This window comes from Chiloscyllium punctatum, chromosome 3 (genome assembly GCF_047496795.1).
Source record: "Chiloscyllium punctatum isolate Juve2018m chromosome 3, sChiPun1.3, whole genome shotgun sequence".
Taxonomy (NCBI): domain Eukaryota; kingdom Metazoa; phylum Chordata; class Chondrichthyes; order Orectolobiformes; family Hemiscylliidae; genus Chiloscyllium; species Chiloscyllium punctatum.
This window is the reverse complement of record NC_092741.1, coordinates 8862971-8877242: the sequence shown is the minus strand read 5'-3', so window position 1 is coordinate 8877242 and position 14272 is coordinate 8862971.

Here is a 14272-nt window from a genome sequence, read left to right as displayed (position 1 = left end):
TACAGGGGGACAACGTGAGCAACCCTCCAGTCTTCCGGCACCTCTCCTGTATTTAAGGATGCTACAAAGATATCTGTCAGGGCCCCAGCTATTTCCTCTCTCGCCTCCCTCAGCAACCTGGGATAGATCCCATCCGGTCCTGGGGAATTGTCCACCTTAATATCCCTTAGCCTACCCAACACATCTCCCCTACTTATGTCAACGTGATCCAGACTAATCAAACTTCTATTTCTAATCTCAACATTCATCATATCCTCTCCTCAGTGAACACTGATGCAAAGTAATCATTGAGAATCTCACCCATTCTCTCAGGTTCGACACACAGCCTTCCTTCATTATCCTTTAGTGGACCAATCCTTTCTCTAGTTACCCTCTTATATAAGAATAAAAGGCCTTGGGATTTTCCTTAATTCTGCTCACTAAAGCTATTTCATGACCCCTTTTAGCATGCTTGATTCCTCATTTAAGACTGGTTCTACTCTTCCGATATTCTTCCAGGGCCCGTTCTGTTCTTAGCTGCCCAGAATTTATATACTCTTCCCTTTTCCTCTTGGCTAGTCGTACAATTTCTCCTGTCATCCACATTTCACGAATCTTGCCTTTCCTGTCCCTTATTTTCAAAGGGGCCTGCCTGTCCTGCATTATCTTTTACCTATCTTTGAAAGCCTCTCACATCTCAAATGTGGACTTTCCTTAAACTCCAACACACCATATGCCTTCTTAACAACCCAATCAATCCAGGTGGCAACCTTCAGGGATTTATGCACCTGGACAACGAGAGGTCTCTGTTCAGCCACACTGCCAAGAATTTTACCATTAGTCCAGAACCCTGCATTCCTGTTACTTCTTCTGAAGTGAACCACCTCACACTATTCTGTATTAAACTCCATTTGCCACTTCTCAGCCCAGCTCTGCATCTTATCTATGTCCCTCTATAACGCACAACATCTTTCAGCACCATCCACAACTCTGCCTACCTTAGTGTCATCCATAGATTTACTAACCCATCCTCCTATGCCCACATGCAGATCATACAGACCACAGCAGGGACCCAAAACAGATCCTTGCAGCACACCACTTTTCGTAACTGAACTCCAGGATGAACATTTCCCATCAACCACCACCCTGTCTTCTTTCAGCTAGCCAATTTCTGATCCACTAAATCACCCTCAATCCCATGATTCCCCTGGCCTCTGGACACCTCCATAACCAGTGCTCCTCAAACATTCCAGTAGATTCCCCTGGCCTCTGGATGTTCTGAGACGCCATTAGCCATGCGGCTGGTGCAGCTGCCACCCCTAAGTTGATTGATGATGTCACTTCCGCCCCCATCACGGCCACTCCCACAGCCACTTCCGCCCCTCACAACTCCTCATGCACCACATGTGACATCACTTCCGCCCCTCACATCATCGCTGATGTCACACGCTCAGTGATTTCCACCCCCCCTACTGCTGTGTCTGCCACCACTTCCGCCCCCCACCAACACCACTCACCTGCATTCTGCTGACACGCCCCCCACAGACCCCACTGTCACCATTCCCACCCCCCAGAACCCCGAGGGGAACTCCACCCCTGCTCATGACTCCACCCCCATTCCCCCACCACCACCGACTCCGGTTACAGGCTCCGCCCCCACTCCCAGCTCCACACCCACAGCAGATCCCAGCTCCCAGCCCTGCCGAGTTTTCACCAGCCCTCCAGACCTTCCCCTCACTGAGGACGAACGATCAGTCCTCAGCAAAAGCCTCACCTTCATCCCCCTCCGCCCACGCATCAATGAATTTAATACACTCCGTGACATTGAACACTTCTCCCTCCGCCTCCGAGCTTACTTTCACAATCAGGACTCCCGCCCACCTTCCGAGGACCCCTTCGCCCACCTCCAACACACTACATCCACCTGGACACCCCGTGCTGGCCTATTACAACCCTCGACCTCTTCATTTCCAACTACCGCCAGGACATTAACTGCACCAACCTGTCTACTCCCCTCCCCCACTCCAACCTCTCATCCTCCAGCCCTCCAATCCCTCTGCTCCAAACCCGACCTCACCATCAAGCCAGCAGACAAAGGGGGTGCAGTGGTAGTCTGGCGCACTCACCTCTACACCACTGAAGCCAAACATCAACTCGAGAACACCTCTTCCTACCGCCCCCTCAACCATGACCCCAACCCCCATCACCAAACCATCATCTCCCAGACCATACAGAACCTCATCACTTCAGGAAATCTCCCACCCACAGCTTTCAACCTCATAGTCCGGGAACCCCGCACTGCCCGGTTCTACCTCCTTCCCAAGATCCACAAGCCTGACCACCCTGGCTAATCCATTGTCTCAGCATGCTCCTGCCCCACTGAACTCATCTCTACCTACCTCGACACTGTCCTATCCCCCCTAGTCCAGGAACTCCCCACATACGTTCAAGACACCACCCACGCCCTCCATCTCCTCCAAGACTTCCGTTTCCCCGGCCCCCAACGCCTCATCCTCACCATGGATATCCAATCCCTCTACACCTCCATCAGCCATGACCAGGGCCTTCAAGTCCTCCATTTCTTCCTCTCCCAACGTCCCCAACAATACCCTTCCACCGACACTCTTTTTCGTTTGGCCGAATTGGTCCTCACCCTTAACAATTTCTCCTTTGAATCCTCCCACTTCCTCCAGACCAAAGGGGTAGCCATGGGCACATGTATGGGCCCCAGCTATGCCTGTCTCTTTGTTGGCTACGTAGAGCAGTTGATCTTCCGTAATTACACCGGCACCACTCCCCACCTCTTCCTCCGCTACATTGATGACTGCATTGGCGCCACCTCGTGCTCTCGCGAGGAGGTTGAGCAATTCATCAACTTCACCAACACATTCCACCCTGACCTTAAATTTACCTGGACCATCTCTGAACCTCCCTCCCCTTCCTGGACCTCTCCATCTCCATTAATGATGACCGACTTGACACTGACATTTTTTACAAACCCACCGACTCCCACAGCTACCTGGATTACACCTCTTCCCACCTACCTCCTGCAAAAATGCCATCCCGTATTCCCAATTCCTCCACCTCCACCATATTTGCTCCCAAGAGGACCAGTTCCACCACAGAACAAACCAGATGGCCTCCTTCTTTAGAGACCCCAATTTCCCTTCCTACGTGGTTAAAGATGCCCTCCAACGTATCTCATCCACATCCCACACCTCCGCCCTCAGACCCCACCCCTTCAACTGTAACAAGGACAGAATGCCCCTGGTGCTCACCTTCCACCCTACCAACCTTCACATAAACCGCATCATCCATTGACATTTCCGCCACCTCCAAACGGACCCCACTACCAGGGATATATTTCCCTCCCCACCCCTGTCTGCCTTCCGTAAAGACCGTTCCCTCAGTGACTACTTGGTCAGGTCCATGCCCCCCTACAACCCACTCTCCCATGCTGGCACCTTCCCCTGCCACCGCAGGAACTGCAAAACCTGCACCCACACCTCCTCCCTCATCTCTATCCAAGGCTGTAAAGGAGCCTTCCACATCCATCAAAGTTTTACCTGCACATCCACCAATATCCTTTATTGTATCCGTTGCTCCCGATGTAGTCTCCTCTACATTGGGGAGACTGGACGCCTCCTAGCAGAGCACTTTAGGGAACATCTCCGGGACACCCGCAACAATCAACCACACCGCCCTGTGGCCCAACATTTCAACTCCCCCTCCCACTCTGCCGAGGACATGGAGGTCCTGGACCTCCTTCACCGCTGCTCCCTCACCACCAGACGCCTGGAGGAAGAATGCCTCATCTTCCGCCTCGGAACACTTCAACCCCAGGGCATCAATGTGGACTTAAACAGTTTCCTCATTTCCCCTTCCCTCACCTCACCCTAGTTCCAAACTTCCAGCTCAGCACCATCCCCATGACTTGTCCGGACTTGTCCTACCTGCCTATCTCCTTTTCCACCTATCCACTCCACTCCACCCTCTCCTCCCTGACCTATCACCTTCATCCCCTCTATGCTACTTTCTCCCCATCCCCATTCTCCTCTAGCTTGTCTCTCCACGCTTCAGGTTCACTGCCTTTATTCCTGATGAAGGGCTTTTGCCCAAAACGTCGATTTTACTGCTCCTCAGATGCTGCCTGAACTGCTGTGCTTTTCCAGCACCACTAATCCAGAATTTTGTGCAATAGCCTACCATGTGAAACCTTATCAAATCCCTTACTAGAGTCCATCAACACCACATCAACCACTTTACCTTCACCTGTTTTGTCACCCTCTTCAAGAACTCAATAAGGTTAGTGAGGCACGACCTGCCCTTCACAAAACCGTGTTGACTATCCCTAATCAAATTATTCCTTTCCAGATGATTATAAATCCTATCTCTTAACCTTTTCCAACACATTTTCCACAACTGAAGTAAGGCTCACTGGCCTATAAGTTCCAGTGTAGTCCCGACTCCCCTTCTTAAACAAGGGAACAACATTGGCTATCCTTCAGTCTTCTGGCACTACTCCTGTTGACAATGATGACAATAAAGATTGAAGCTGAATGCTCTGCAATCACCTCCCTGGCTTCCCAGAGAATCCAAGGATAAATCCCATCTAGCCTCGAGATCTTATCTATTTTCAAATCTTCCAAAATTGTCAAAACCTCCTCTTTATCAAATGCAATCCTATCTAATCTTGGAGCCTGGATCTCTATATTCTCACCAACATTGCCCTTTTTCAATGTGAATACTGAGGGGAAAATATTCATTAAGCACTTCCTCTGTGTCCTAAGATTCCACACACAACTTCCCACTACTATCTTTGATTGGCCCTAATCTTACTCTAGTCATTCTTTTATTCCGGATATACCTCCAGAAGGCGTAAGGGTTTTCCTTGATCCTATTCACCTACAACTTCTCATGTCCCTTCCTGGCTCTCATCTTTGATCTTTATAACTCTCAATCCCCCTAACTGAGCCTTCACACCTCATCCTCACATAAGTCACCTTCTTCCTCTTGACAAGAGCTTCAACTTCTTTAGTAAACCATGGCTCCCTCTCTCGACAACTACCTCCCTGCCTGACAGGGAAACACTTATCAAGGACCCACAGCAGCTATCCCTTGATATCCAGCCCCTACAGTTTCTTTCCCTATCTGATGCATCCTAACTCTTGTTTAATGGCATCATAATTTCCTCTCCCCCAGTTATACCTGTTTCCCTGCGGTCAGGGTTTCCTTGGATGTGGAAGCCAGTGTAGGTGACAGTGGTGGAAGTGTATCATTTCCATCAGAGAGAAGCCTGTGAGAATGTGTCATGGGGTGTCCTTGGTCATATTATTTGTTTTGAAATCGTGTCACCTGCCATAAATACACTAAGTTGGTGAGAGTGGCTATGTTGTGTGCCAAAGACTTTTCACTGGTTTACATGGACCAGCCGGTTTTATCTGTGGCTAGTAGAACATAAGGAGTAGGCCATCTGACCCCTTGAGCCTGCTCCACCATTCGATAAGGTCATGGCTGATCTTTTCATGGCCTCAGTTTCACTTACCCACCCTCTCACCATAACCCTTAATTCCTTCATTGTTCAAAACATATGTATCTTAGCTTTAAAAACCTTTACTGAAGCAACATCAACTACTTCACTGGGCATGGAATTCCATACATTCACAACCCTCTGGGTGAAGAAGTTCTTTCGCAATTCAATCCTAAATCTGCTCCGTCTAATTTTGAGGCTATGCCCTCTTGTCTTAGTTTCACCTGCCACTAGAAACATCCTCTCTATTCCATTCATAATTTTAGATTTTTTTTTAGATTCCCTACAGTGTGGAAACAGGCCGTTCGGCCCAATAAGTTCACACCGAACCTCAGAAGAGTAACCCACCCAGACCCATTTCCCTACATTTACCCCTGACTAATGCACCTATCACTACGGGCTAATTTAGCACGGCCAATCCACCTGATCTGCACAGCTTTTGGAATGTGGGAGGAAACCGGAGCATCCGGAGGAAACCCATGCAGACACGGGGAGAATGTGCAAACTCCACACAGACAGATGCCTGAGGCTGGAATCGAACCCAGGTCCCTGGCACTGAGATAGCAGTGCTAACCACTGAGCCACTGTGCCACCCTTCATGTTTCTATAAGGTCCCCTCCCCTCCATTCTTAAATTCCAATGAATAGAATCCCAGTCTACTCAATCTCTCTTCCATAAGCCAACCCCCTCAACTCTGGAATTAACCTAGTACACCTCCTCTGCACCCCCTCCAGGGCTAGTACATCCTTTCTCAAGTAAGGAGACCAAAACAGCACGCAGTCCTCCAGGTGTGGCCTCACCAGCATCCTGTACAGCTGCAATGTAACTTCCTTGCTCTTAAACTCAATCCTTTAGCAATGAAGAACAAAATTCTATTTGCCTTCCTAATTACCTGTTGTACCTGCAGACCAACCCTCTGTGATTCAAGGACACCCAGGTCCCTCTGCACAGCAGCATGCTGCAACATTTTACCATTCAAGTAATAGTCCTTTTTACTATTCTGCTACCAAAATGGATGACTTCATATTTATTAACATTGTATTCCTTCTGCTGGACCTTTGCCCACTCACTCAATGTATCTGTGTTCCTCTGCAAAGTTTCACAGTCCTCTGCCTACTTTGCTCTGCCACTCATCTTCATGTCATTTGCAAACTTTGACACACTACACGTGGTCCCCAATTCCAAATCATCTATTAATTTTGGTCCCAACACTGAGGCACACCAGAATAGTACTCACGTATTCCCCACTCATTGCTTCATGTTAATCAACCAATCCTGTATCCATGCGAATACTTTACCTGTAACACCATGCATCTAATGCAGCAGCCCTTTTGTGCAGCGCCTTGTCGAATGCCTTTTGGAAATCTAGGTACACCACATCTACTGGTCCCTGTTGTGCACCGTGCTTGTAATGTCTTCATAGAATTTAAAAAGATTTGTTAAACACAATCTGCCCTTTATGAACCCATGCTGTGTCTGCCCAACAGGACAATTTCTATCGAGATGCCTTGCTATTTCTTCCTTGATAATAGACTCAGGCATCTTCCCCACTTCAGAGGTTAAGCTAATCAGTCTATAATTCCCTGTCTTTTGTCTATCTCCCTTTCCACACAATAGCTGTTTTTCAATCTACTGCTCCACAGTCAAGTGAATTTTGGAAAATTACCACCAGTGCACTTGCTATTTCTCCTGCCATTTCTTTTAGTACCCTGGGATGCAGGGCACGAAGACTTGTCTATCCTTAGCTCTATTAGCTTACCCAACATTACCTCTTAGAAATAGAACATAGAAATGTACAGCACAGAACAGGCCCTTTGGCCCACAATGTTGTGCTGAGGATTAATCCTAATCTAATATAAAATAACCTAACCTACACACCCCTCAATTCACTGCTGTCCATGTGCATGTCCAGCAGTCACTTAAATGTCCCCAATGACTCTGCTTCCACCACCACCACTGGCAACGCATTCCATGCATTCACAACTCTCTGCATAAAGAACCTTTCTCTGATGACCCTTCTGCACCATTCTCTTAATATCTTAAAACTATGACCCCTTGTGCCAGTCAATCCTGTCCTGGGGAAAAATCTCTGGCTATTGACTCTATCCATGCCTCTCATTCTCTTGTACACCTTGAGCAGGTCTCCTCTCTTCCTCCTTCTCTCCAGAGAGAAAAGTCTGAGCTTAGTCAACCTTTCTTCATAAGGCAAGCCCTCCAGTCCAGGCAGCATCCTGGTAAACCTTCTTTGTACCCTCTCTAAAGCTTCTGTATCTTTCCTATAGTCGGGTGACCAGAACTGAACACAATATTCCAAGTGTGGTCTCACCAGGGACTTGTAGAGCTGTTGAAAAACCTCGTGGCTCTTAAACTCAATCCCCCTGTTAATGAAAGCCAAAACACCATATGCTTTCTTAACAACCCTATCCACTTGGGTGGCAACTTTGAGGGCTCTATGTACTTGCACACCCAGATCCCTCTGTTCCTCCACACTGCCAAGAATCCTGTCTTTAATCCTATATTCAGAATTCGAGCTCGACCTTCCAAAATGCATCACTTTGCATTTATCCAGGTTGAACTCCAATCCCCATTTCTCAGCCCAGCTCTGCATCCTGTCTATGTCACACTGCAGCCTGCAGTAGCCCTCTATACTATCAACGACACCTCCAACCTTCGTGTCATCTGAAAATTTATTAACTCACTCCTCAACCTCCTCATCCAAGTCATTTATAAAAACTACAAAGAGCAGAGGCCCCAAGAACAGAGCCCTGCGGGACCCCACTCACCACTGTCCTCCAGGCAGAATACTTTCCATTAACAACCACTCACTGCCTTCTGTCAGCCAACAATTCTGAATCCAGACAGCCGAATTAGATTACAGATTACATTACAGTGTGGGAACAGGCCTTTGGCCCAACAAGTCCACACCGACTCGCCGAAGCGCAACCCACCCATACCCCTACATTTACCCCTTACCTAACACGACGGGCAATTTAGCATGGCCAATTCACCTGACCGGCACATCTTTGGACTGTTGGAGGAAACCGGAGCACCCGGAGGAAACCCACGCAGACACGGAGAGAACATGCAAACTCCACACAGTCAGTCACCTGAGGCGGGAATTGAACCCGGGTCTCTGGCGCTGTGAGGCAGCAGTGCAAACCACTGTGCCACCGTGCCACCCACAAATCTCCCTGTATCCCATACTTCCTGACTTTATGAATGAGCCTACCGTGGGGAACCCTATCAAATGCCTTGCTGAAATCCAAATACACCACATCCACGACTCTACCGTTGTCGACCTGTCTTGACACCTCCTCAAAGAACTCAATAAGATTTGTGAGGCATGACCTGCCCCTCACAAAGCCATGCTGACTGCCTTTAATCACACTATGCTTTGCCAAATAGTCATAAATCCCATCCCTCAGAATTCTTTCCAAAACTTTGCTGACCACAGACGTAAGACTGACTGGTCTATAATTGCCAGGGATTTCCCTATTACCCTTCTTGAAAAGTGGAACAATATTCGCCTCCTTCCAATCCTCCAGTACGACTCCCGTGGAGAGTGAGGAGGCAAATATCGTCACCAGCAGCTTAGCAACCTCCTTTCTCGCTTCCCGGCGCAGCCAAGGATAAATCTGGTCTGGCCCTGGGGACTTATCAATCTCAATATTTTCCAGAATTTCTAGCACATCAACTTCATCAATCTTGATCTGGTCAAGATTGCGTCCCAGCTCCTCTAAGTTTTCATTTACAACAAGTCCCTTCCCTTGGTGAAAACCGAAGCAAAAAACTCATTTAGTTATAGTATTGACATTCAATCAGATAATGAATTTCAGATCAATATTGCATTGCAGTTGGTTAGCAGGCATGTGATCTGTCTGCCCGTACCGGGCCCCAGTCCAACACTGGACCCCAGTCCAACAGCAGGCCCCACTCTGCACAGGGCCCCAGTCCAATACCAGGCCCCACTCTGCACAGGGCCCTAGTCCAACACCAGGCCCCACTCTGCACCGGGCCCCAGTCCAACACCAGGCCCCAGCCTGCACGTGGCACCAGTCCATCACCAAGCCCCAGTCCAACAATCGGCCCCAACCCCACACCATGCATCAGTCCAACAACAGGCCCCACCCCTGCACCAGTCCAACAATGGCTCCCACTCCCCACTGAGCCTCAGTCTGCACGTGTCTCCCCCTGTGGTGCTTCTCAGTGACTGCTAAAAAGAGAAAAAAAAGAAAAGAAAGCAAAAGAAAAGGCTTTGGGTGGAGGATCCTACTCTGCCATCATGTTGCTGTAAATATTAGGTCAGTGTAATATGCCCTGTTAGAGTGTGGGATGGGTGTAATGTACCCTGTTAGAGTGTGGGGTGGGTGTACAATACCCTGTTAGAGTGTGGGGTCAGTGGAATATACCCTGTTAGAGTGTGGGGTGGGTGGGTGTACAATACCCTGTTAAGAGTGTGGGGTCAGTGTAATATGCCCTTTTAGAGTGTGGGGTCGGTGTAATATACCCTGTTAGAGTGTGTGTTCGGTGTAATATACCCTGTTAGAGTGTGGGGTCAGTGTAATATACTCTGTTAGAGTGTGGGGTCGGTGTAATATACCCTGTTAGAGTGTGGGGTCAGTGTAATATACCCTGTTAGCGTGTGGGGTCAGTGTAATATACCCTGTTAGAGTGTGGAGCCGGTGTAATATACACTGTTAGAGTGTGGGGTGAGTGGGTGTACAATACTTTGTTAGAGTGTGGGGTCAGTGTAATATACCCTGTTAGAGTGTGGGGTCAGTGTAATATACCCCTGTTAGAGTGTGGAGGCGGTGTAATATACCCTGTTAAAGTGTGGGGTCAGTGTAATATACCCTGTTAGAGTGTGGGGTCAGTGTAATATACCCTGTTAGCGTGTGGGGTCAGTGTAATATACCCTGTTAGAGTGTGGGATGGGTGGGTGTACAATACTCTGTTAGAGTGTGGGGTCAGTGTAATATACCCTGTTAGCATGTGGGGTCAGTGTAATATACCCTGTTAGAGTGTGGGGGTCAGTGTAATATACCCTGTTAGAGTGTGGGGTCGGTGTAATATACCCTGTTAGAGTGTGGGGTGGGTGTAATATACCCTGTTAGAGTGTGGAGGCGGTGTAATCTCCCCTGTTAGAGTGTGGGGTCAGTGTAATATACCCTGTTCGAGTGTGGGGTCGGTGTAATATACCCTGTTAGAGTGTGGGGTGGGTGTAATATATCCTGTTAGAGTGTGGGGTCAGTGTAATATACCCTGTTAGAGTGTGGGGTCGGTGTAATATACCCTGTTAGCATGTGGGGTCAGTGTAATATACCCTGTTAGAGTGTGGGGTCAGTGTAATATACCCTGTTAGCATGTGGGGTCAGTGTAATATACCCTGTTAGAGTGTGGGGTGGGTGGGTGTACAATACTCTGTTAGAGTGTGGGGTCAGTGTGATATACCCTGTTAGAGTGTGGGGTCAGTGTACAATACCCTGTTAGAGTGTGGGGTCAGTGTAATGTACCCTGTTAGAGTGTGGAGTCGGTGTAATATACCCTGTTAGAGTGTGGGGTGAGTGAGTGTACAATACCCTGTTCGATTGTGGGGTCAGTGTAATATACCCTGTGAGAGTGTGGGGTGGGTGGGTGTAATATACCCTGTTAGAGTGTGGGGTCAGTGTAATATACCCTGTTAGAGTGTGGGGTGGGTGTAATATATCCTGTTAGAGTGTGGGGTCAGTGTAATATACCCTGTTAGAGTGTGGGGTGGGTGTACAATACCCTGTTAGAGTGTGGGGTCGGTGTAATATACCCTGTTAGAGTGTGGGGGTCAGTGTAATATACCCTGTTAGAGTGTGGGGGCGGTGTAATATACCCTGTTAGATGTGGGGTGGGTGTAATATACACTGTTAGAGTGTGGGGTCGGTGTAATTAACCCTGTTAGAGTGTGGGGTGGGTGTAATATACCCTGTTAGAGTGTGGGGTGGGTGTAATATACCCTGTTAGAGTGTGGAGGCGGTGTAATCTCCCCTGTTAGAGTGTGGGGTCAGTGTAATATACCCTGTTCGAGTGTGGGGTCGGTGTAATATACCCTGTTAGAGTGTGGGGTCAGTGTAATATACCCTGTTAGAGTGTGGGGTGGGTATAATATACCCTGTTAGAGTGTGGGGTGGGTGTAATATACCCTGTTAGAGTGTGGAGGCGGTGTAATCTCCCCTGTTAGAGTGTGGGGTCAGTGTAATATACCCTGTTCGAGTGTGGGGTCGGTGTAATATACCCTGTTAGAGTGTGGGGTCAGTGTAATATACCCTGTTAGAGTGTGGGGTGGGTATAATATACCCTGTTAGAGTGTGGGGTGGGTGTAATATACCCTGTTAGAGTGTGGGGTGGGTGTAATATACCCTGTTAGAGTGTGGGGTCAGTGTAATATACCCTGTTAGAGTGTGGGGTGGGTATAATATACCCTGTTAGAGTGTGGGGTGGGTATAATATACCCTGTTAGAGTGTGGGGTGGGTGTAATATACCCTGTTAGAGTGTGGGGTCAGTGTAATACGGCACGGGGGGCGGCACGGTGGCACAGTGGTTAGCACTGCTGCCTCACAGCGCCAGAGACCCGGGTTCAATTCCCGCCTCAGGCGACTGACTGTGTGGAGTTTGCACGTTCTCCCCGTGTCTGCGTGGGTTTCCTCCGGGTGCTCCGGTTTCCTCCCACAGTCCAAAAATGTGCAGGTCAGGTGAATTGGCCACGCTAAATTGCCCGTAGTGTTAGGTAAGGGGTAGATGTAGATGTAGGGGTATGTGTGGGTTACGCTTCGGCGGGGCGGTGTGGACTTGTTGGGCCGAAGGGCCTGATTCCACACTGTAAGTAATCTAATATACCCTGTTAGAGTGTGGGGTGGGTGTAATATACTCTGCTAGAGTGTGGGGTGGGTGTAATATACCCTGTTAGAGTGTGGTGGGTGTACAATACCCTGTTAGAGTGTGGGGTCGGTGTAATATACCCTGTTAGAGTGTGGGGTCGGTGTAATATACCCTGTTAGAGTGTGGGGTCAGTGTAATATACCCTGTTAGAGTGTGGAGCCGGTGTAATATACCCTGTTAGAGTGTGGGGTCAGTGTAATATACCCTGTTAGAGTGTGGAGCCGGTGTAAGATACACTGTTAGAGTGTGGAGTCGGTGTAATATACACTGTTAGAGTGTGGGGTGAGTGGGTGTACAATACTTTGTTAGAGTGTGGGGTCAGTGTAATATACCCTGTTAGAGTGTGGGGTGGGTGTAATATACCCTGTTAGAGTGTGGGGTCAGTGTAATATACCCCTGTTAGAGTGTGGAGGCGGTGTAATATACCCTGTTAATGTGTGGGGTCAGTGTAATATACCCTGTTAGAGTGTGGGGTCAGTGTAATATACCCTGTTAGAGTGTGGGGTCAGTGTAATATACCCTGTTAGAGTGTGGGGTGGGTGGGTGTACAATACTCTGTTAGAGTGTGGGGTCAGTGTAATATACCCTGTTAGAGTGTGGAGTCGGTGCAATATACACTGTTAGAGTGTGGGGTGGGTGGGTGTACAATACCCTGTTAGAGTGTGGGGTCATAGAACATAGAACATAGAACATAGAACATAGAACAATACAGCACAGAACAGGCCCTTCGGCCCACGATGTTGTGCCGAACTTCTATCCTAGATTAAGCACCCATCCATGTACCTATCCAAATGCCGCTTAAAGGTCGCCAATGAATCTGACTCTACCACTCCCTCGGGCAGCGCATTCCATGCCCCCACCACTCTCTGGGTAAAGAACCCACCCCTGACATCTCCCCTATACCTTCCACCCTTCACCTTAAATTTATGTCCCCTTGTAACACTCTGTTGTACCCGGGGAAAAAGTTTCTGACTGTCTACTCTATCTATTCCTCTGATCATCTTATAAACCTCTATCAAGTCACCCCTCATCCTTCGCCGTTCCAACGAGAAAAGGCCGAGAACTCTCAACCTATCCTCGTACGACCTACTCTCCATTCCAGGCAACATCCTGGTAAATCTTCTCTGCACCCTCTCCAAAGCTTCCACATCTTTCCTAAAGTGAGGCGACCAGAACTGCACACAGTACTCCAACTGTGGCCTAACCAAAGTCCTGTACAGCTGCAACATCACCTCACGACTCTTGAATTCAATCCCTCTGCTAATGAACGATAATACTCCATAGGCCTTCTTACAAACTCTATCCACCTGAGTGGCAACCTTCAAAGATCTATGTACATAGACCCCAAGATCCCTCTGTTCCTCCACCTGACCAAGAACCCTACCATTAACCCTGTATTCCGCATTCTTATTTGTTCTTCCAAAATGGACAACCTCACACTTGGCAGGGTTGAACTCCATCTGCCACTCCTCAGCCCAGCTCTGCATCATATCTAAGTCCCTCTGCAGCCGACAACAGCCCTCCTCACTGTCCACAACTCCACCTATCTTTGTATCATAATATACCCTGTTAGAGTGTGGGGTCAGTGTAATATACCCTGTTAGAGTGTGGGGTCAGTGTACAATACCCTGTTAGAGTGTGGGGCCAGTGTAATGTACCCTGTTAGAGTGTGGAGTCGGTGTAATATACCCAGTTAGAGTGTGGGGTGAGTGAGTGTACAATACCCTGTTAGAGTGTGGGGTCAGTGTAATATACCCTGTGAGAGTGTGGGGTGGGTGGGTGTAATATACCCTGTTAGAGTGTGGGGTCAGTGTAATATACCCCTGTTAGAGTGTGGGGTCGGTGTAATATAC